Source organism: Hippopotamus amphibius, chromosome 16 (genome assembly GCF_030028045.1).
Source record: "Hippopotamus amphibius kiboko isolate mHipAmp2 chromosome 16, mHipAmp2.hap2, whole genome shotgun sequence".
In the NCBI taxonomy this organism is placed as follows: Eukaryota; Metazoa; Chordata; class Mammalia; order Artiodactyla; family Hippopotamidae; genus Hippopotamus; species Hippopotamus amphibius.
The window spans coordinates 484,126-506,627 of NC_080201.1; the positions used below are offsets into that span (position 1 = coordinate 484,126).

At 54.2% G+C, this 22,502-nt stretch overlaps 1 protein-coding gene across 15 annotated transcripts in view; it reads left to right on the forward strand.

The window, feature by feature from the left end:
- ANKRD11 (ankyrin repeat domain containing 11) overlaps positions 1-22,502 on the forward strand; it is a 153,846-nt gene that overhangs the window by 37,812 nt on the left and 93,532 nt on the right. The window contains exon 1 of one of the 15 annotated variants that reach the window (XM_057711379.1): positions 1,115-1,133. The exons of 11 other annotated variants lie outside the window; for them this stretch is intronic. The gene's annotated coding sequence lies outside the window, so the exon portion shown is untranslated. Of the gene's footprint in view, positions 1-1,114; positions 1,134-21,740; positions 22,212-22,502 lie in introns of those variants that run through there. 3 more of the 15 variants (XM_057711383.1, XM_057711381.1, XM_057711384.1) reach the window with 3 other exon arrangements.

Below are 22,502 nucleotides of genomic sequence, written 5' to 3' on the forward strand. Positions count from 1 at the left end.
AGTGTTTATTCACTTTTTTTACAAAATGGAAAAATTCCCTTCTCTAATTTGTAGAAATGCTGTGTTCTGAGCCGCAGCAAGGTGTATGCAGCACAAACCGGCCATGCACAGGTGTGGTCCCACCGCAGAGAGCGCAGAGGGAGTTTGGTTGTGTCTTCCCCGTCCCAGGCCTGGGAGAATAGGTGTGTGTATATGTTAAAACATGTGAACGAAAGTTACAGGCCTTTGTATGCTAAGACATAACATTTTCTCTTTCTTCTTCTTATTGTGTTGTGCCCCTCTCTTCACCACATCTTGAGTTGCTGGACATTCGGTTGGAATCTGAGGAAAGAATACAGAAGTTTCCTAGGTTAGCATTAAAAACAGGATGACTTTTTTTTAAAGTCAGGGAGTGCAGCGTGCCCCTGTGTGCCCCTCCTCAGCTCCCCGGTGTCTCCCCTGGTGGGTGCTGGGGCCGCGACCCCTGCTCGCAGGGAGGTGGGTCCTTGAGGAGGCCCCTCAACTCTGTGGCCCTCCCACCCTTGCCTGGCCCTCCTGGGACACGTGTGCAGTGACTTAGGCTGGTGTGTGTCCTTACGCTCTTGCAGCCGCTTCCCGCAGGATTGCTTCGCTGGGCCGTGTGGACGGAGGTTTTCCGTGAAGGTGGACGTGACGTGAGAGTGTTGACTGGGACTGAACCCGAACCTCTGAGTTCATCAGCCCTCTCCCACCCCTCATCATTTCAGGGTGTTAGGTTTCTGGCCTGTGGCCTTTGTTCTTCTCATTGTGGCGTTTGGAGGAGGTTGGGAGTGTCACTGCCGGTGAGGACCCTGTGTAAGCCGGCTTCCACTTTGTGACTAGAGCCGTGGGTGGTTTTCTGACTGACTTGGATTTATTTCTTCTCTTTAATGCATAATGCAGCATTGGATGGGATTTAGGGCAGTTGGCTGTGTACTGTAGAAATGAGACTTGCTTTGGGATTTTCTGGGACCTCTTTGGGGGCAGAATTTAATTATATTCTGGTATAGTTCAAATATTTTAATTTTTCCCTTCTGATAACTTCTTGTGTCTAAGATACAAAGGAACTCCAGGAAGAAGATGAAGTGATTTAGCGTGATCCGTTTTTATCTGAACCTGAATTTCTGTGAAGACACGTGAGTGGTCCTTCTGGGCACCTTTGCGGACGCCACCGCCCCCCATTGCAGAGCTTCTGTGAGGTGTGCGCTGCTCGTGGGTCCCTGGCACCACCCAGCGCACTCTCAGAACTGCTGCTGACTGTGCCTGGCAGAAGGCGGCCCGGCGAGGAAGGTGTGTGATTCTGTAGGTGCAGTGGGATGGCACTGCCTGACTCAGTGTGTTAGGGTGAGTTACCTGGAACCGGTCACGCAGGGAGACAGGAAGGTGACACGTGGGGCAGAAACATGGCTTCAGCAAATGCTGAGGCCTGTTTCTGGCCCACAGCATTTATAGTATATGTAACAGGATACCTTTTGGATAAACTTTTTAGGTATTTGAAATTTTTTTTGGGGGGGCTGTGTTGGGTCTTTTTTTTTTTTTTTTAAATAACATTGTTTATCTATATTTAATCTACCTTTGGCTGCGTTGGGTCTTCATTGCTGCATGAGGGCTTTCTGTAGTTGTGAAGAGTGGGGTCTACCCTTCGTTGCGATGCGCGGGTTTCTCATTGCAGTGGCTTCTCTTGTTGTGGAGCACAGGCTCTAGGTGCTTCGGCTTCAGTAGTTGCTGAGCGGTGGACTCAGTAGTTGTGGCGCACGGGCTTCATTGCTCCTTGGCACGTGGGCTCTTCCCCGACCAGGGCTCGAACCTGTGTCCCCTGCATTGGCAGGCAGATTCTTAACCACTGCACCACCTAGGAAGCCCATGGCTTACATTTTTAATCTCAGTTTTTGGTTTGTTGGTTTTGTGGTTGCGAAGGACTTAAGGAGACTGTCTTCTTTGTGTTTTCTATGTAGTACATGCACATATTTGCTACCTAAGTCCACACATAGCCCGGGGTGAGTCCTTGGGCCTGGGTGCCTGCAGGGTGGATGTGCGGGCATTGGGCCTGCCTGGACTCACGCAGTGGGGCGTCAGGCCCATGTGGCTGCGCCTGCTTCAGTGCAGGGGCCACCGAGAGGGGAGGCCCAGTCCTCCCTCTGCAGGAGCTGGCGGCCTGCCTGTGGAGACACATTTGACAGCAGACAGCTGGAAGTTTGGGAAGGATGAGGAGAGACATGTACAGGGCTGTGGGGACCCCTGGGCCAGGTGGCTTGGAGGCCTGTGTGCCTTTGCCACCTGCACCATGTGCGGTGGTGGTGGGTGAGCCGGGCTTGGCAGCCCTGCCCTCCGTCCTGCAGGTCTGGAGCACGCTGTGGGCCCTCTGGGGCGTGGGCGTGCTGGGTGCTCACCTGAGGAAGTGGGAGGGCTCCCAGGGCTGCTGCCTAGTCAGGTGGGAGCACGGGGTTCAAGGTGAGGCAGATAGTGCTCTTTAGAATTTAGTCTGTGCAGAAAGTGGTACCTGTTTTCTATTCATCATAGTACGCTTACGAAAGGAAGCTTATTTTCATTAGAATAAGAACGTTATACTATTAAAGAAGATACTAGATCAATGATGGCATGGGTGATGAATACGTGATTACGGCGAAAACTTAGGGACACGGTACCAGGGTGAGTGGGCTTGGCAAACATCGTGTAGGACAGAGGGTAGCATAGCAGAGTGGGTCTTGCCATTTTTTAAAACTTTAAGGTAATGGAAAAGAAAACATCAGCATGTCACACGTACTGTATGGAAATACTGTCTCTGTATATTTTTGTTTTGCTTGGGTATAGTATATCCTGGCTCAAGGTGTCAGTTGTGTTTCTTACCATGGATTGTGTGTGGAAGAGTATGAGAGCTCCTGGCCTGAATGACCTTCAAGGGACTTTCTACCTCTTGAGATTCTGGTTTGCTCAGCTTCTCATAAAGTATGTATTTTTTTAAAGAAATAAATTATTTATTTATTTATTGGCGATGTCGGGTCTTTTTTGCTGTGCGCTTTCTGTAGTTGCAGAGAGCAGGGGCTACTCTTTGTTGTAGTGCATGGGCTTCTCATTGCCGTGGCTTCTCTTGTTGTGGATCATAGACTCTAGGTGTGCTGGCTTCAGTAGGTGTGGCACGTGGGCTCAGTAGTTGTGGCTCATGGGCTTCGTTGCTCTGTGGCATGTAGGATCTTCCTGGACCAGGGACGGAATGCATGTCCTCTGCATTGGCAGGCAGGTTCTTAACCACTGCACCACCAGGGACGTGCCATCCAGTACGTATTGAAAGCCCACTAGGTGCCGGGCCCTGGGCCAGGATGCTTAGGCACTGCCCTTACGAAACTCTTTGCCTGTTATGAGAAAAATGTCTCTATAGTTCCATCCCTGCTGTCTTTTCATGTTGATCCCAAGATGTGCGACGTGTTTACAGCTCTGGAAAGGGGAGGGCATGTCTCAGACACAGGCAGCGGTCCTAACGAGTTGTAATTCCTGCACTTGGCTTCACCTTGTCATTGCTGTTTAAACTGCTTAAATTATTGTGTATATTTTGGTTGTAAAAGTCTTGGTACAGTTGATGTTGAAATATCTTCTGAAAGGGGACACTAAGATTGGGCCTGGGAGTGGGGAGTTCCTGTGTGTGCAGAAAGGCTGGTTCCTGCCAACGAGGCACCGGGCGGCACTGGCCTGATGATGGCGAGTCTGCGTTTCTTGCAGAGCAGTGACACAGCGCTTTGTGGAACCCATTAACAAGTGTTTGCTGGACTTTGTACCTGAAGAGTGCCTGTGACACCCCAGGACTGCTGCCACAGACCGGAGGAGACGCCACTTCTCTGGGGCAGGCGAGGGCAGCAGAGGCTCGCGGGATGGTCCTTGGGGCACAGCCACGCTTGCTTGCAGCCACATCCCCGATAGGATCTTCAGACAGATCAATGTGGTGTGTGACATTAGAAATGTCTTAGAGGGGCTTTCCTGGTGGCACAGTGGTTAAGAATCCACCTGCCAGTGCAGGGGACACGGGTTCCGTCCCTGGTCCGGGAAGATCCTACATGCCGCGGAGCAACGAAGCCCGTGCGCCACAACTACTGAGCCCGCCTGCCATACCTACTGAAGCCCGCGCACCTGGAGCCCGTGCTTGGCAACAAGAGAAGCCACCACAGTGAGAAGCCCACGTACCGCAACGAAGAGTAGCCCCCGCTCACCACAACCATAGAAAGCCGGTGAACAGAAACAAAGACCCAACACAGCCATAAATAAATAAATATTTTTTAAAAAGAAAAGAAATGTCTTAGAAGTGAGCCTAAGGCAGAGTAGTGGCCCAGAGCAGGTGTGATCACCTCAGCCTCGGGGCTGCCCTCACGTGTACCGAGGAAAGGGGCTCCTGACTTGGGCCCTGTGGGATGAGTGAGGAGGTGACCAGATGGGAAGCAGGGCTGGCCAGCATGGAGAGGAGGACTGCGTGGTGAGCGCTGAGGGGTGGTTGCTGGGGGGGCGCGGCGAGGCAAAGCAGTGGGCCCTGAGGACTGCGGGGAGGACGGAGTTAGTTACAGACTCCCCGGCGCCGTGTGTTAGGTTATTTTACGTGTTGTACAAGATGCAGAAGGTGAAGCTTGGCAGAGATGGCTGCCAGGGCTCCTAGGGAGGGTTGGCCTCCGGCAGGAAGGATCCCTGTCCTGGGAAGAGCACGGGGCGAGCCGTTGTGCAAGCGGGGGCCTGTGCGCTGCTCACTTACGTGGCGAAGAGGGAGAAGAGGTGGCACCTGAGCCAACTAGGGTGATGCCTTTGGGACTTGCAGAGGCGTGAGGGGGCCCTGAGGGCAGGCCAGGTGGGGCCAGCGGAGTCGAGTGCTGTCGTTGTCAGTGGCAGCTGGACTGTGGGTCAGGCCTTGCGTTGGGTTCTTCCTGAGCTCTGCTCGCCAGAGGCCTTCACCAGGATGGGGGCCGGAAGGAGGGCCTGCCAGCGGCGCACAGGTGCAGGCAGAGGCCACTTGCAGGCGCCCGGTGTGGGGGGCTCCTCCTGGGCCGAGCTTCGGGGGTGCCCTCAGTGTGCACCCAGGCTCCTGGCAGAGGGTTTCATGAGCTCACCTTGAAGCACTCAGCGACCTGGTAGCCTTATTGACGTTGTCTTAAATTCCTTTTAGGCACAAGTGCCAAGGAAAACCTCATCTCATTTTTCTTATTTTCAACACTGACGACTTTGGCCCAAGCTTTAGGGGTCTGTTCAGAGCTTGTATGTTAGACCTTGTGTACATTGTGTCTTTTGCCGTACCTGGAAACCTCAGGTCTGGCTTCTAGTCCTGTGCGCCCCGACCCCGGGTCAGTGCAGCCTGGGGGCCTCTGCCTGCTTCCCCTCGGCTCTCTGTCCCCGTAGCACATTCTTTGAGGTCATGTCTTACATCCTGCACACGCGTGCTTAGGAGGCCCTTTCGGAATTACTGTAGGACTGTAAAGGGCTTTTCCTCAGGACAGTGGTTTTAGGTGGATTCTTCTCAAAAACAAAACTTTTGTATTCTCTTTGCTGTTCACTTATTGCAGAACATATACTAGCCTAGGCCAGTCCTTTTCTTTTTTTCTCTTTGTAATGCAATAGGTCATTTTATTAATGGTGACGTGCACGTGCCCTTTCCAGATACGTGTCAGCAGTGGATATATAGTTTATTTCTTCTGAAGGGTATGGAAGGTGAGCTGCTTGAAGATGTGATAAAATGTCTGTCATCTTTTTTTCTCAAAGACTGTTTTTTTAAGAGCAATTTTAGGTTTACAGCAAAATTAAGAAAAAGGTTCAGAGATATCCCACATATCTGTCCCCCCAGCACACACACAGCCTCCTAGACTGTGGACTTCTGACGACGGAGTGATACACTTGCTGGAACTGGTGACCCTGTATTGACACGTCATTATCTCCCAGAGTCCTGCTTTACATGAGGGTTCATTCCTGGTGGTGTACATCCTGTGAGTTGGAATACATTTCTGACGACATGCGGCCGCCGCTGCGGTATCACACGGGGTGTTTTCACTGCCCTAAAAATGCTCCGTGCTCAGCCTCTTCATCCGCCCTCCTGCCTTAACCCCTGGCAGACACTCATCTTTTTGGTCTCCATAGTTTTGTCTTTTCCAGATTTACATAGTTGGACTCACTGTAGTCTGTAGCCTTTTCAGACTGTAGGCCAGTCCTTTCTTTTAAAAAGTCTTTCTTTTTTGAAAAAAAAAAAAGACACCTGCTTCCTGATTTTAGTCAAGAGGCTGTCAGACTGTCAGAGTGAGAGTGGAGTGGGAGGTGGGCAGGGTGCTGTCCCCGTGTCTGTAATGACTGCTCGCCTTGGCTCCCGGCAGTGGGAGCAGGTGGGAGTGGTCATGGGGGCTCGGGTGCCGGTCCCGGGGAGCCTTGGGGGTTGGGGTGCCTGTGGGTGGCAGGATGTGGCTCCAGGGGCAGCTTCGGGGGCTCCACAGAGCTGGGGGGTCTGTTCCCTGGGCTCGCGGCGTCGGGGGTGGGACTTGCGCAGTGGCCGGGTGCCCCGGAGTCCTCGTGTGCTGGGCCCCCTCAGGTGACTCCCTGTGCTGTCCCCCGTGTTGCGTTCTGACGTTCGCCCCTCATCCTCTCTACCTGGGTCCCTGCCTGTTCCCGTGTTCGACCAAAGAGGCTGTGCTCTCGCAGGTCAGGGTGTGGGGAGACGTGTCCCCACTTGGCAGGTGGGGGTGACGGATGGCCTCGTGTGCGCATGCGTGCGGGACGGCCTCACGTCCCGTGTGCGTGGGCTGCGAGGCCGGTGCTCCTGGCTGGGGTCACGGGGCTGAGCGCTCCAGCTCGAGCGGGCGCCGGGCGTCCTAGCAGCCGAGTTTCCTGTGACGAGCAGGCCACACAGATAGGGCCTGAGCTTTCCAGGGAGGAGCGGGCTGTCTGCAGTCTCCTCCGTTGGGCCTGGGCTGCTGCACAGAGATCCAGGGTTAGGGGAGCTCATGCCTCGGTGCTCTGTGCCAGGTCGCGACCTCAGAGCTGGGCCAGTGCCTGGCAGCTGCTGTGCGGGGGCCTGTGTGGCCTGGGGCCTGTCCTCTTGTGGACGCGCCCTGAAGGGACAAACCCAGTCAGAGTCTCTGGTCGGGGCTCCGGGGTTGATTTCTGTTTGTTAGAGTTGGGGAATTGGGCTTGCGTGTTGATGAGACCCTTGGTGGCCCATACCTGCCGGCCTCTGTCTCTTCCCGCGTTTGGGAGAAGAGGCAGCAGACAGAGGGCTGTCGCTTGGTTCCTCTGGTGCTCTTGGTCTGGTCCAGGGACGGACAGGGTCCTGGGCCGAGGTCCAGGCCTCCTTAGTGGGTAAAGCCACTGATGGTGTCAGCTGGCCCCCTTGCACCCCGTCCCAGAAGCGGGTTGTCTGAGAAAGCTTGTTTTTACGCTCAGCTGCCCTTCCCAGCAGAAAGCCTTTTATGCACAACAGATTTTGGGCGAGCAGCCACTTGCAGTTTTCCGTCTGTTCAGAGTCACGTTTCAGGGGGAAGTTATAACTAGAGCATCTCCGGGCATGAAAACCTTTCTTACTGATGAATTCTCCTGCTCACAGCTTTGTGATGTGGAGGCTTGCAGCGCAGTGTGCTGTTTATTTTGCTTGTAACCAAAAAAGTTGCACAACCCTATGTATCTGTTTTGAGTCTCCTTACTATTTCAGGCAGGAGCATAAAAAGTATTTAGATGCTTTCCTTTGTAAAACATCTAAGCCAGTTGTTATTGATTTCAGATTTAAACTTTCCGTCAACTTTTGACCCAGCCTTGGTGCGTTTGAATGTTGCGGTAAAGCTGTGTACCTCACCCTGAGACGTGGCCACCTGTCCAGCCTGGCAGGTGCTGTGTCCTTGCTCACTTCCTGCACGGTAGTTACATGTTGGCACAGGTTTGGTTCGCACTGCCCTCCAGGGACAGACCTCTGTCCTCAGAGTGCTTTCCCTGTGCACCCGTTTCAGCCCAAGGTCCCTCCCTCGCCGTGTGTGCAGACCCGCGTCCGCACCTCTCTTGATAGCAGGGCATTGTTTTGTGCCTCCACTGAACGCGTCCCGCGTGTGTATCTTCACGTGTAAAATCGGGTGTTCCTCACTGTCTCTGCAGTGTCCTTGGTTAACTCAGTTCTCTTGCCTGCAAAACTTGTTGAAAGGGCTTAGCAGGTCTGGTAGGCCCGCGGCAGGGAGGGGACTGCTTACAGCGTTTCCCGCGTGGTGGGCAGGTGCGGTGTGTGGCTGGCGCCCTCGCACATGTGCAGGGCGGTGCTGAGGAGGGTGTCTGCCTGGGGACCCGCCCGCTCTGTGTGTGTTATCTCCCCCATGCCCTGGAGTGCAGGTGCCTGTTTGTTTTTGCTGACTAAGAACAAGCCTCGTATCAAATACTTCACATTAGACAAATTTCCTGGCCAGAGCAAAAATTCCTATTTATCTTTCTAGTGAAGGAGGGAGAGACTGGCTCCTGGGGTAAAGTGCTGCTAACGGTGGCCGAGAGCCAGCAGGGAGGAGTGGTGGTGACAGCTCGGAGGCTGCTGGGGCTGTGGGGGCCGCGATGGGGCTGGAGGCAGCTGGGAGGCCAGGCGTTCCTGCTGCTGGAGGGGGCGGGGTCTGCTGTGAGAGTCTGGAAGGAACCAGCATTGCTGGCAGGTGGGGGGTGGGGAGCGCTGAGCCAGCCCGTGTCTGCCCTGGTTAAGGTGCGGGCTTCTCTGCGAGCCACTTACAGACGTCTTGTGGAAACAAGTTGTAGGGTGTGTAAAACCGCTCCTGAATGACACACTCCAGCTCAGGAAAATGGATTCGTTTTGGCCTGAAATAAAGCCTAGAGGAATTGAGAGAGAGAGATGAGAAGCATGTGGGATCGAACCCGGGCGGTGGCGGTGAGAGCGCAGAGTCCTGTCCCCTGGGCCGCCAAGGCCTCTCTGGAGCTTCTTCACTCGGCACCGCTTTAGAGCAGCCCTCTAGGGGACGCGGAGGGGAGAGCCTCAGACGTCTTCACCTCTGGTCAGCAGGTGGCTTTCTGGGATAGAGTTCCCAAAGCGTTGTCTAGATGAGATCCATCGTATCCAAAAACATAGTTTTAAATTATATTTTAAAGAGTTAGAGGAGACTGTAGACTATGGAGATTAAACCTCGGTGAGAAGGACGGAGGCTGGGCCTGGCACCTTCCCCGGACACCGCCTGCCTCTGCCCAGCTGCCTCCCCCCCTGCTCTGTCCTTTACGGCCCCTGCACCCCGTCCTGTGCTGGGCGCCCACGGTGTCCACCAAGGGCATTCAGCGCTGTCTAGCCCTTCACTGCTCAGTGAATTAATGCTTATTACCCTTATGAAAAACGGGTATTTCTAGGATCCTAGTCACAGCTCATCTTGATTTTGCTTCCAATGCAAGGTTTTTTTTAAAATTTTTTTATTTACGTTTTTAAGAACTTTTATTGAGATAGTTAACGTACAATAAACTGCATGTGTTTAGCAATTCAAGGATTTTCAACCAAGGAACTTTTAGTTTGGAGTTAAAGTAGAATAAATTGTTTTGAAACCTTCCAGCCAGTGCACTGTCAGGCTGAGATCTTGGATGACCTTAGGAAAGCATTTTGCAGGGAGGATGTGGGAAAGGCAGCTTTCCATGAGTGGCTGTGATTGGCCGGCACCAGGGGCTCGCCGTGGCAACACTGGGCTACGCAGACTGCTGCGTGCGGCTTCTGTTAATTATGCAGGGTAGGGTTAGTGCTTTAGAGTCAGGTTTGCACATCTTTGAAATAATTCTTCTTTTGAAGATTGATTTTTTTTTATGACTTTACATTTGCTGTTGGGTGGCAGAATGTCCTCTGACATTGGATTTGCAAAATCTTAAAAAAAACTGTTATAGATTCTGTTTTGAGAATTTCTTTAGTCTCTTCAGAATGAAAATTCATTTAAATATTTTAGGACTTGCCTGCCAGGGAGCTGTAGCACATGCACAGTGCTCTGGCGAGACTGCAGCAAGTGCTGGCAGGACGCGCAGCCCCCAGAGTGGGCGTCCCTCTTCCTGGCCCCTGCAGCCCTCTCCCGGGCTTTGCCCCTGTGGCTCTCTGGGTCGGAGTTTTCTGGGCCCGTAGTTGGGCTTGGTGCTGTCCGCTGGGTGCCTTTTCTTAGTCTTCCGGTGCCCGTTTGCGCCTCCCCTGGGACCACGGACATTTTGCGCTGATGCGTTCGTGACTGTGCATCGTTGGGCAGCACACACAGGCTTCTTTGGAGGAGGCCTGTGGTGTGAATCGTTCCACTGCCCCCTTGCAGACCAGAGCAGAAAGAGGCCGGGCCTGTGGTGTGGGAGAGAGAGCGCAGGGCTGGGAGCAGGGTGCTTCCACGTTGCGGGCCTCGGCCCTGATTTGCAGCGAATCCCTCTGCGGCTCTCTTTCTGAGAGTAAAGTGACAGATCACGGAGTTAAGATGGTGGACTTGACTCGGCTCCCAAACCGAGGCCAAGCAGAGGGCGTGGGCAGTGGTGCTGCAGAGCCCCTCCTCAGGCCGTGGCGCAGGCCCTCCTGGCCTCTGCTGTCCGGCCCGCGCGTGACAACGTGGAGTGGACGTTGCACAGGCCGGGTTTGCCTTCGGTGCTGCGTGTGGCCCTTGTGGGTGTTGAGAGGGCAGGGGCTCCTTTGTGGGCAGTGTGGTTGTTTCCACAGTCCTGGGGACTGAGGCTCTCCTGTATGTTTCAGCTTCATCTTGAATATAGCTTTGCCGTTTTAGATGAATTTTCTCACGCACGCCCACACCCCCCCTTTTGCAAATGTATTAATAGTAACAGTTTAATAACCATGTCAGCCCAAACTCTGGCCAGCAGACAGCCAACGTCCTTTTATTTATTTATTTTTTTTGACCACACTGCACAGCTTATGGGATCTTAACTCCCTTAACCAGGGGTTGAATCTGGGCCCCAGCAGTGGGAGTGCCGGGTCCTAACCACTGGACCTCTGGGGAATTCCCCTCACTTACATCCCTTAATCACTGTTTTACGTGGAGACCTTTGTCATTTGTTTTCCCCTTTGATGCAGTTCTTAGCACTAAAAGGGCATATGTATTTGATTCTGTCTTCTTAGAAGTAAAACCTCTACCGTAGTGTTATATATTCGGAGATCGTATATAGTTGTGCTCGTGACTTATGCATAGAGCTGCTCATACCTAAATACTGTCCATTTTTCAAAACTCTTTTCTGTTTACCAAAAACAGTGAGACTTACCTGAAGCTTGAGTGCTGAGTGGGAAAGGGGAGACTTTAGCTGTTGCCGTGCACACACACACATTGTGAACACCTGTCGTGTGTCACAGTGGTGTTCCGTCGTGAGGTGTACCTCAGAGGAACGAACAGTGCAGTTACAGTTGCTGCCTGGAGATTGAATCCTGTTCTTTAGAAGGATTTGTGCCAGATCCTCTAGGCCAGCGTCTTCCAGACTGTGGGTCACGACCCCTCATTCCCTGTCCCAGGGACATAGAGGTAGCGTCCCGTACCTTCTGAAAACGCTGTGCTTCTGCCGTTTACACCTGAGCCTCCAGTCTGCCCCAGACGGATGTCTGCGCACGAGCTGACTGCTCACCCTCTTCCCTGTGGAAGCCAGTTGGCCCAGCCTCGTCCGGGAGTGGACTCTTCCTCGCTCGGTGGCCTGCAGTGCTTACTGTCATGACCCGGGCCCCCCTGTGTGTGCCCACGTCGTGTCGGAGCTTCTGTATGTCCTGTTGGCCAGCATGTCTACCCTGGTGACACTGTCCCATTTTCATCATGTGTTCTGAGTGTTGCTGGTGCCTAGAAATGCAGTTGGCTTGTGTATGTTCATTTTATATTTTGTATCCAGGAACTTCTCTTTCTATAGATGAGAAAACTTAAGAATGACACAGGCTGTTAGAATGTACCCAAGGTCACTGCCAATACAGTGGCAGGATCAGAATTTTAATGACGGCCACCAGACTCCACTGTGGCTGGTCTGAGCTTGATTGCACTGCCCCACGTCGATCTTCAGCAGGTAAACTGGCTGCAGCATGAAGGGGCATCGGAAGGTGACTTGCAGGGAGGCATCAGCTGGTGCCCGCAGAGTGTAGAAGTGCAGCCCGTAGGCTGCAAGCCCCGGGTCTGCGCTCTGCGTCGGCACAGCCATTGGAGTGTGTAGCCAGGTGTGTAGCAGGACTGGGAGGGGCTGCTTACTCAGAGTGCGGGTGCAGACTGGGTGGGGGGTGGAAGAGAGAGGACGTGCCGGGGAGGTGCTGGGGGAGGCACCTCACTGCCGGCCTGTCGCCTGCTGTTGGGAGCAAGGCAGGCACCAGGACAAACGGCGCTCCAGTCCTGGTGTGTAGCTGAAGACTGTGTGCGGCTTTTCTCTTGTGTTCTTGGCCACAGGATACATAAGTGTCGTTTTTGACTCATGGAATGAGGGTTGTGTCCTGTGCACGTGGCCCCCCCCCCCCCCCCAGCTTATAAATGGCTTTTACTTATTAGTTTAGAGCTGAGAAGATCTGTCCGGTGTTTTTTCACTATGGGCCTCTTCTCAAGGAATCTAACTTAGCTTACGTCATTATTCTGAAATTGGAACGCGTGCATGTTGTTAGATTTGGGTGGGTGTGGTTTCTCTTCACAGGGCTCCTTTCTTGCATGTCGCCTTTCTGGAGATTGGAGACGGGTGGTGCTGGGTTTATCAGCTGTGCCCATCTCTGGTTTAAATGAAAGTACTGTGAGGCCCCCCCCCCATCTTTCTAAAGATACCATTGATATGGACTTTTCTGGTGGTGCAGTGGTTAAGAATGCGCCTGCCAGTGCAGGGGATACGGGTTCAATCCCTGGTCCAGGAAGATCCCACATGCCGCAGAGCACCTAAGCCTGTGCGCCACAACTACTGAGCCCACAAGCTGCAACTGCTGAAGCCTGCGTGCCTAGAGCCCGTGCTCCACGACAGAGAAGCCACCGCACTGAGAAGCCCGCACACCACAACGAAGAGCAGCCCTCGCTCGCCTCAACTAGAGAAAAGCCTGCACGCAGCAACGAAGACCCAACGCAGCCAAAAAAAAAAAAAAAACCCAACAACCCCCCCCCAAAAAAAACCAAAACAAAAAAACACAAAACAAAACAAAAAAATCCCCAAGACATAAAGATACCATTGATAAATGTACGTTAAATTCAGAATCTTATTCATTTAGAGCAAGCAGGTCAGTCCATCTAAGAGCAACACATTATTTTTTAAAGAGTACTATTATCTGACCCTTATTTCAGGATGTCTCAACTGATAATTGGTTAAGTTACTCTTGTAACTATTTAAGATAATTATATAATTATTGAAAAATATGTAGTCAAAGTGTTTTGTTTGTAAGTGTCCTTACTTTGTTATCCACGTGTTTAAGTCTGAAGGAGACTGGGTAGAGGGATGTGGACGTGGGCCCAGGGGTCCGGTGCACCTTGAAGCGTGGCTGTCTCCCCTGCGTGGCTCAGCTGTGTTCCCGCCGGATGTCACCCTGAGGTTTCGAGTAACACTTGCTGTTAGGAAATGCTGTGTCTTTTCTGCTGGAGTTTCTCTTGTTGATGAGGGTTATCTACCAGGAAAGAAACTTGGATTTCTACATTTTAATAGAAGGAAAGTTTACTCCGCGTCTCAGAATGGAGACTCTCTGCTTGAGGGGCCTCCTGAGAGACTGGGGGTGGGGGCGGCCGTGTGGGGGCGGCCAGCACCTCCCTGTGCTGATGGCACATCGCTTTCACAGCTCAGCACTGTCACTGCAACAGGCAACACAACTGCTCTTCTGGAAATTCGAGGTGGTTTTAAGATGGAGAGCATCCCCAGCACATTGAATTAGGTGTAGAAATTGAAGTGAGAAAGTTCCCTCACTGCTTGACCCGGCAAGTTGAAAGCACGTTTGCCTGTGCAGGGCGGCGACAGGGGCGGGCGGGTGTGGGCTCCCAGTGGGCGGGCCCCCTGCTCACGCACACACCTGCCGGTTAGACCGCACCCCCACCGCACAGCCCTCCGCACGAGGCGTCGAGGGTGCTGTCGCTGTGCCTGTGTGTTCGTGTGATCTTCAGGGCGGGTACGGCCTCTCATGCCCAGGATCACAGCATACGTCACTCATCACCAGTGAGATCACGGAAGCCCACAGGTGATCTCGATTCAGTCCTAACTTCACATGAGTGGTGTGACCATAAAGGGTCTCAGTTGGCCTGTCCACATTCTACCCTTTCATAAGGAAGGATTGGATCTGGCCCCTCACAGCAGATTTTGGACCCAGGAGATGCCTGTTGTGGCAGGTGTAGTGTCAGGCTGTTGGCTTCTGTTTGGTCAGGCAGCTGGGCTGGAGCATGGGTAGTGGACGAGCACCCAGTGTCCCTGCATCTCTGTGTGGACACATGGGGCTGTGTCTTCCGTCTCACACTAGGCCTCTGCGACGTGCCGTAGAGGGTGAGGTGGGTAAGAATTCTCAAGGCCGAGAAGCACTGCTTTCTGGTGGTGGTTTCCGCAATTTTGTAAATAGTGGTTTGGGTGGGCAAGTGGAACTAGATCAGTGATTATTTATTAGACTTGCTTGGAAAGCATTAAAAACAAAACAAAACAAAACAAAACAAAACAGCTTTGCAGTGCTCACCCCCAGACACACAGACTCTGAAGCATCTTTCAGAGGTGGGAATGTGTAGGAGACACATCTAGGGCGATTTCACAAGGGTGTGTATTCCAGGCAGCCCCATCCTTTCTTCTGGGCCACGTGTTTACACCTGGGAGGTGGACGAGGCCAGGCGGTGGTAGGATCTTAAATCCCTGGTGGGTGAGACCAGTGTGAGTGGTGGGAGCAGAGCCTGCTGCGTTTGGAGGGCAGTGCCCTGTCCGTGTCGTTTGCCCCGGGTGCTGTGGTCAGAGAAAAGAACATTTATGTGACGTAGCTGTTTTCTCACCTAGTCCTTGCAGGCTGCCTCACACCCCGCCTCCGTGCTCCTGAGGGAGAGCCGTCCGTCCGAGCGCTTAGTCTTACTTCAGTGGGGGCCAGCGAACACAGCGTGCTGAAGGCTTCCTGGTGGGGGTGAGGTGGCGGAGGAACGTGCTGGGGGTGCTGTGTGGTGAGAGCTGTGCACTGCTGTCAGCAGCAGGGGACTCTGGAGAGGAGCACGCGGGCCCTTCAGTCCCGGGAGTGCACTGAAGTGCGGGCGAGGCCCAGCGGCTGCTCGGGAGCCTGCCGTGCTCGTGGGGACACGCTGGCTGCGGAGGGCTTCTTCCTTTCTCTCTCTTTTCCTCTGATTAATTTCATCCATAAACTGCATGGACGTGAGGTGAATTTTTATCTGTGTCAAAAGGTGATTGTGAGCTGCGTGGATTGCAAGGGCACAGATGCCCGGAGGCGCGGGGCCGAGCACGTGCCCGCTTCCCACGTCCGCTCACCCAGGCTCAGCTGTGCCTTCTGGTGCCCCCGCGGCCCGGGGTCTCCTCCACCACGGGGCCTCCTCTCACGTGCCTGCCGGCGACCAGGGTGCCGTGTGCGGCCCTCAGCGCGATGGCGACATGACGTAATAGCAGAAGACAGGCCTGGACAGCGGTGACAGGGTGAGGAGGACAGCGAGGGCTCGCGCGTGCGGGCGGCGGGGGTAGGCAGCCTCCTGTGAGCGAAACCGGATGTTTCCAAGAAGCTGGAAGAAGGTTGGAGCTGCCGGGGTGGCCGTCGGGACGGCAGCCTTCAGCGCCTGTGTCCCCGGGGCTCGCCGCCAGGGCCGCCAGGGCACCTTTAGCGGGTGTGCCCGTCCCGGGAGGCGTTCTCCGCAGCTCTCTGTGTGCGTGTGTCGTGCGCTGCGCCGTGGTGGGGTCTGAGGTCGCACATGACTCTGTCCCTCGGGAGCCCGGGGACTTTGTGCGGGGGTGAGGCTGGTGTGCAGGCTCCCTGCTTCGCGGTGTGGTGGGGAGCGGGGGGGCCCAGTGGCTGTGATGACGCAGGTGCAGGCCTGCTGCGCCCCTGTGGGGGAGGGAGACGCGGAAGGTTCCAGCTGGAGGGACTGGGTGTTGATTGTGAGGGGGCGTGGCAGGTGTCTGGACTGGAGGATTGTAGGAGATCCACGCGTAATTGCCTTGGGGTCACCTGTGCACGTGTGTGTGCGGTGGGCGTCTCAGCACGGCTGGGCTTTGTGAGCTCTGTGAGGAGCGCTGAGCTGGAGGACGGGAGTTGGGATCTCCGCGTGGCTGTTCGTGTGCGGAGGCAGGTCGGGTGCCCGGGGGAGTGGGCAGGGCCCGCACCGCAGGAGCAGGTGGAGGGCGCAGGGAGGCTGGTGTGCGGGGGGATGGGCACTGCCCCTCTCGTTCCTGGCTGGGCAGCCAGTGCACTGCTGGAACTTGCAGAGGGTGGGCCCGTCCCCCGGACTGGGGTGGGGCCTGTGGTGTGGGATGCCTGGTGCTCAGCCGTGCAGGCAGCAGTCCTACCCTTTGTCTGTACTTGTGCGGGGCCGCCTGCCCCCTGCACCTCGGTCCTGCGGCGTCAGGGCTGCGTATCCCCGTCGTGGTCGCTGCAGTGTAGACGTTAAGCTGTATATTGGTTGTTGCAGAACCTTAAACACGTCCGGTGAAAGGCACTCAGGGATTATCAGACCTAATCCCCTGTTTCATAGGTTAATAATCTGAGGGTTGTTTCCCTAGTGTTTCATTTTTTTAAATCACCCTTTTAGGAAAAAATTTAGCAACTCAGGAGTACTAGACGTTTCAGCTCTGTCTTGTCTACTCTCAAAAACCTCTCAGGGAACTTTTATAGATCTGTAAGTCGCGAGCGTCTGAGATACTTAGAGGAAAGCACTGCTGACACGTGGGTCCAGCTTTGGGAGGAGGCAGTGGGAATGGGCTGGAGCTGGGCTGACCCTGAGGTCACACTCACAGAAGACAGGCTGGTGCCCAGTGTCCTGTGGCCTGTGCTCCTTCTGTGGGAGTAGAGCAGAGAAGAGTGGCGAGCGGCTGCGGGCACCGTGACTGCCGACACGAGGGACCTTGCGTGTCCCCAGCGCCGGGGCCCCCGTGCACCCCAACCGCGGCAGTGACCGTGTCCTGCTGTCTCTGGAGACTGTGAGGGTGACTGGGAAGCCTGAGTTTGCTGAGAGCTAGAGACATTGGTCATCTGTTTCCCGACTTAGACCCGCAGAGAAGGCGTCTTCCGTCTGGTCCGTCAGGATTTCACGTGCGTCTGTGACGTCTGAACAACCGCACAGCGTGTTTGCTGTGTGGAGGGTGTGCGGGGAGCGAGGGGCCTGTGAGCTGGCGTGTGGACTTGCTGACCCAGAGGGCAGGCGGCTGAAGCGTTGGTGGCGTCCAGGTTGCTCGTGTGGTGCACGGGCAGCTTGTTTGGCCGGGCCTGCCCCGTCCCCTCCTCCAGTCGTTGGGGGCCTGCTCCCACCCTCTGTAGGCTGCTTCCGTGTTCTGAGCCCCGCTTCTGGGGCTTCCAGTTTCCCTGTGTTTGCCGTCACAGCTGTGCGGCTGTGGAGAAGCCCCTCTGCCTCCCCCGGGCTTGGCGGCTGAGCAGGCACAGGTCCCCAGACAGGAGCCCAGGCGCCCCTGCTGCCCTGTGCCCACGTCTGGTCACTCTGCGGCTTCCTTTGTTCGGGGCAAAAAACAAACTGCCTGGAAACATGAAGGTTCTGTTTCTTGCTTGCTCTGTGCTGTGGTGGAAGAGAAGCCTCTGAGTTGGAGAGAGATGTACGAGGGGCATTCGTTTTCCCTCCAGCTTCTTCTCCACCTGCCTCAGCTCGGGGACCCCCTCCCCCCACCCCCCGCCACCTTTGTTCTCTTGAGCCTTCTTTCCAGTCCAGCCAAGGAAGCAGTGACAGATAGTACCTATCCTAAAACAACACCCAAAATCAGCCGCCCGCCCCCCGCCAAGCAGAGTGAGGCTTTGAACCGCGGGCTCTGGGCTCTGGGGTGCGGCGGGAGAGGCTTTGTAACTGTCTGGGTAGAACTCAGTACATCTGTGTTCTTCAAACAGTGCCCTGAGTCCTCTTGGTTGCATTTTAAGGGGGTTTTTAAAGTTTCAGTGAGAACAGCACGGACACGTGTTTCCACTTTTGGGGAGGTGGTGGTAGAGTGGGGGCTCTGGAGGCAGCCTGGGTCTGAGTCCTAGCCCCCCTTTCAGGGGGGACCTTGGCGAGGCTGTGCACCCTCGCAGGGCCTCACAGATGACTTACTGTTAGTCCGAACAAGAAGAAATTGCCAGTGTTAGACTTTTTTTTAAATTGACATCATTGTGGATTCCCATGCAATTGTAAGGAATAATACAGAGAGCCCTTGGATACTTGGCCCAGTTTCTTGCAGTGGTACCATTTTGTCAAATTGCAGTATCACATCACAGCCAGAGTATGGACATGGGTACGGCTTCGTCACAGTGAGGTCCCTGTGTCCACCGTCCCCACAGGGCGCTCTGCTGCTTGCCTTTGCGCGGTCATACCCACTTCCCTTCCGTGCCGTCTCCTCACCCTCGTCCTTCACCCTGGCAGCCGCCAGCCTGCTCTGGACTTCTGACGTCATGCCACGTGAAAACGTGGAGTGGAACCACGCGAAGTAACCTTAGGGATTGGCTCGCCGCCCCTTGAGCCGCACCACGGTTGTTGCCACACCGACAGCTCCGTCCTTCGTGTTTCTGAGTGGTGTTCCCTGCGGACCAGGGTTTGTTTACCGGACACCTGTTGCAGGACATCTGTGCTGATTCCAGTTTTGGGGAGTTATGAATAAAACTGCCGTGAACATCCAGTGGAAGCTGTTGTGGACGACTGCTGACCTACCTGAACGGCAGCCTCCGGGAGCCCAGCCCCGTACCCAGGGGGTACGTAGCCTAGGGGGTGTGCCCCCGGCCGGCGCGTGCAGACCTCCAGACACCCGCCTGGCTCCGGCTGCGAGGAGGCGCTCCCGCTCAGGGCGGCCGGCCGCCGTGGAGGGCAGGGAAGGAAAGGCGGACGTGGACGCGGTCCGCCCCGGGGTGTGCGCACCCTGGTGCCCGGCGCCGGTGCTCTCCACGCGGGTGCGGGGCGCCTGCCTCGTGGGCCTGCGCTGCCACGCGCGTCCACGTGCGGACATCTGCCGGGAGCGCTGTGGTCCCCGGGAGCTCGGGGTTGGGAGAGTGGTCTGTGTGTTGAGACCTGTGGCTGAGGCCCGTGTATCAAGGCCGGGCTCCGGCTCATTCGGGTTCCCGGCATCTGGGGCCTCTGGAGAGGCGGGGAGGGGCGGCCCGGGAGGCCGGGGCGGCGCTCCGTGCTTTAGACCCCGCGCGCCGGCCAGCTCAGGGCGTCTGCTGCTCGCCGCGTGCTGACCCGAGACTGTGAGTGGCAGTCACAGGTCTTTGATTCATAAAAATGGAAGTGAATTTAGTGGTAAGTATCGGGTAAGTCAAGTCTTCCAAAATGTGGGGTTCCATTAGGTGAGAAAAGGATGGCTCTGTGGCGAAAACCTTAGTGATTTTGGTCTCCCTCTGACCCCTCGAAGTAATAATAGAGCCTGTCAGGGGTCCTTGCAGGGATCTGGTTGTGTGCTGGGGACAGGCACTCTGCAGCCAGTGGCTTTCCACGGAGAGCCTGGGTAAAAACAGAGAGGGAGGCCGCATTCTGGTGTCCGTTTTCATGCGGAAGTGAGATGAGGTGAGGTTAACGTGACTATCATGGTGTTTCTTGGTAATTTTTTAAAAAGTGTTTTCTCTGCCCCTAATGTGGCACCCAGCTCCTGAAGGAAGGGAATTGATGAGCTAGGAGAGTGGAAAGATGGATTTGACATCTTACACGCCTCTCCATTCAGAGGTAGCCACCATGCATGTTCAAGATGTTTCCCAACTGCCCTCAAAGATTTGTGTCATTTTTCTCTCACCTCACCTGTGATTACTGTCCTGTCCGTATTGCCGGTCCCATGGGGTCCCTCTCCGTGGTGCTGCCGTGGGTCCTGGGCCGCCGTCCTGTCTGTGGAGGGCTCCTGCACGCCTGTCCCTGGCCGCTCCCAGCCCTGGGCGGCGCTGGCTTCGTGTCGCCAGGCTCTCTCTGCATTCTGTCCTGGCTGGTCTCTACTTCTGGGCTGGGAACGTGCTCTTTGAACACTGTCCCTCTGATAGTAAAGTGTAGTCTGGTGTGTTTCTGTGTGAAGACATAGCTTGATCATAGTTGTGGTGGTTCTGATGTGAACGAGTACGCTACACAAAGGTTTTTCATATTTTAGGATAGTTCTTCAATGTGCATTCCCTAGAAATGGGATTCCTCTGTCAAAAGGAGCAAATATTTTAGAGGCTCTTAATTTGTATTGTATTCTAGGAATAATTGAGTCAATTACTAAGTATTTTCTCCTAAAATGAAAAGACCTCTATACCAGGATTTAGAAGCCCTGGGTTTTGTTTCCAGCTTGCTTTTAATTCCTTGAATGACCTCAGACAACTTGAAAATTTATTTTTTTTAACCTCACTTTACTTCACTTGAGCCCAATTTCTTTATTTGTAAAATATCAGTTGGATTAGAACACTGCCCTTCAGGGGACTTGGGACCGTGTCTGGAGACGTTCTGGCTGTCACAGCTGGGGAGGGGCTCCCAGCACGCGGCGGGTGGTGGCCAGGCTGCTTGCCCAGCACCCTGCAGTGCCCAGGGCGGCTGCGGGTGATGTGGCCCCAGGTGTCAGTGTGCTGGGTTTGAGAAACTCAGGTTTCCTTCAAAACTGAGGAGGAGTAGTTATTATTTGCTGCATTCTGGGTGTAGACCTTTGTCATAAACTGTGTTGTTCCGTTACTGTGTTTATAGGAAAATTGAAAAGCTTAGTGACTTGTTGCTTTTCAGTAAAACCAAGGAGTGGTGATTGGAAGCTGCTTTTCTAGTCCTTGAGGTTAATGTCAGCTGCAAAAAATTCTGTACCAGCAGCATAAGGACAGAAATATCTAAACCTGTCTTTGCAAAACACGTACCCATCTGTAAGCACAGATCAGGAAACCACGTAGGTATTTTGGAAACTGAGTGCAGGCCTTGGAAATCCGTGCTCCACAAGCACTGTGTCCTGACTGCTGTGCTGTCCTGATGCTGCAGGGCTGGGATTGTGGAAAAAATGAGTGTGAAGGGAATCATACTGGTTTGTTTTATTCTTGAGATCTCGCAGTTCACTTGGGAGATTACAGTTTTTTTCAGTCTCTTTTCTTCATGACCCTGCAGTGTCATCTCTCCCTTCCCCTGGCAGGCAGTGCCACTGTGTTCACAGGGCCCAGCCACAGTGTTGCTTGCTTGATTTGGTTTCAGGCATGTAGGTTGTTGGAGAGGCTTCTCAGTAAAAGCTATCTTTTTAATAGTGATTTTGGAAGATCGTGTATTGTGCCATTTGTTCTTCTTTTGATACTAGATTTTGGCTTTACATGTATTTATGTATTTATGTACATTTGTATGTATGTATTTATTTATTGGCTGTGTTGGGTCTTTGTTGCTGCGTGTGGGCTTTCTCTCTAGTTGTGGCGAGCGGGGGCTACTCTTCACTGTGGTGCTTGGGCTTCTCCTTGTGGTGGCTTCTCTTGTTGTGGAGCACGAGCTCTAGGCACACGGGCTCAGTAGTTGTGGCTCGTGGGCTTAGTTGCTCCATGGCATGTGGGATCTTCCTGGACCAGGGATCGAACCCCTGTCCTCTGCATTGGCAGGAGGATTCTCAGCCACTGTACCACCAGGGAAGCCCCTGGTTTTACTTTCAAATAGTTGAAATTGCTGTATTTTGATATAAAAATATTTGATGAATGAAAAGATGGTTTTAGTTATCTTTACCTTTAAACTCCTAGTTGTTTTTTTTTTTTTCTTTAAAAAATATTTACTTATTGATTAATTTTGTCTGCGCTGGCTCTTAGTTGCAGCACATGGAATCTTTTTTTTTTTTAGTTGCAGCATGTGGGATCTAGTTCCCTGACCAGGGATCAAACCCGGGCCCCTTGCACTGGGAGCGCAGAGTGTTACCCACTGGACCGCTGGGAAGTCCCTACACGCCTCATTTTGAATTGTGGAAATACAGTATTTCAATTGATGACAAAATGGAAGGTGCCCAGTCACCCATTTCCAGGAATAGCATGGCCCCTCGTCGTCCTCTCCAGTGCCTGTCAGGACGGCAGAGGGCGAGGTCGCTGCTGGACTTGGGAAGACTCGCTGGTGCGTGCGAGTGGTGTCCGCCCGAGCGCGGGCTCCCCAGGCCCTGGCCCGCCTGGCGCGAGCCGCGTTGTGAGGCGTGCGGGTGTGCTTCCTGGTGGACGTCCGTCCCCCCCGCCAAGAGGAGCCGTTATCTTGAGATGTAACGTATGTGGTTATTTGCCTCTCCCTGATGTTTTACTGTATACATAGTAAATCGAATGTATTTTCATGCGTTTTTAAAAGACACAAGTATATTCGATATGTTCCTCCGAGACCTTCCTCCACCCGTCGCCGTGGGTCCTGAGGTGCGCGTGTGCTGGTGTGTGTAGCTGCAGCTTTCTTACGGGGGGGGGGGGGGGAGGCGTGCCCGTGAGGCCCCTCTGTGTGCGGCCCCCCGACGATATTTTCAGGTCACATTGACCACGTGTGCTGGCCCTTGTGGGGGTCACCCCGGTT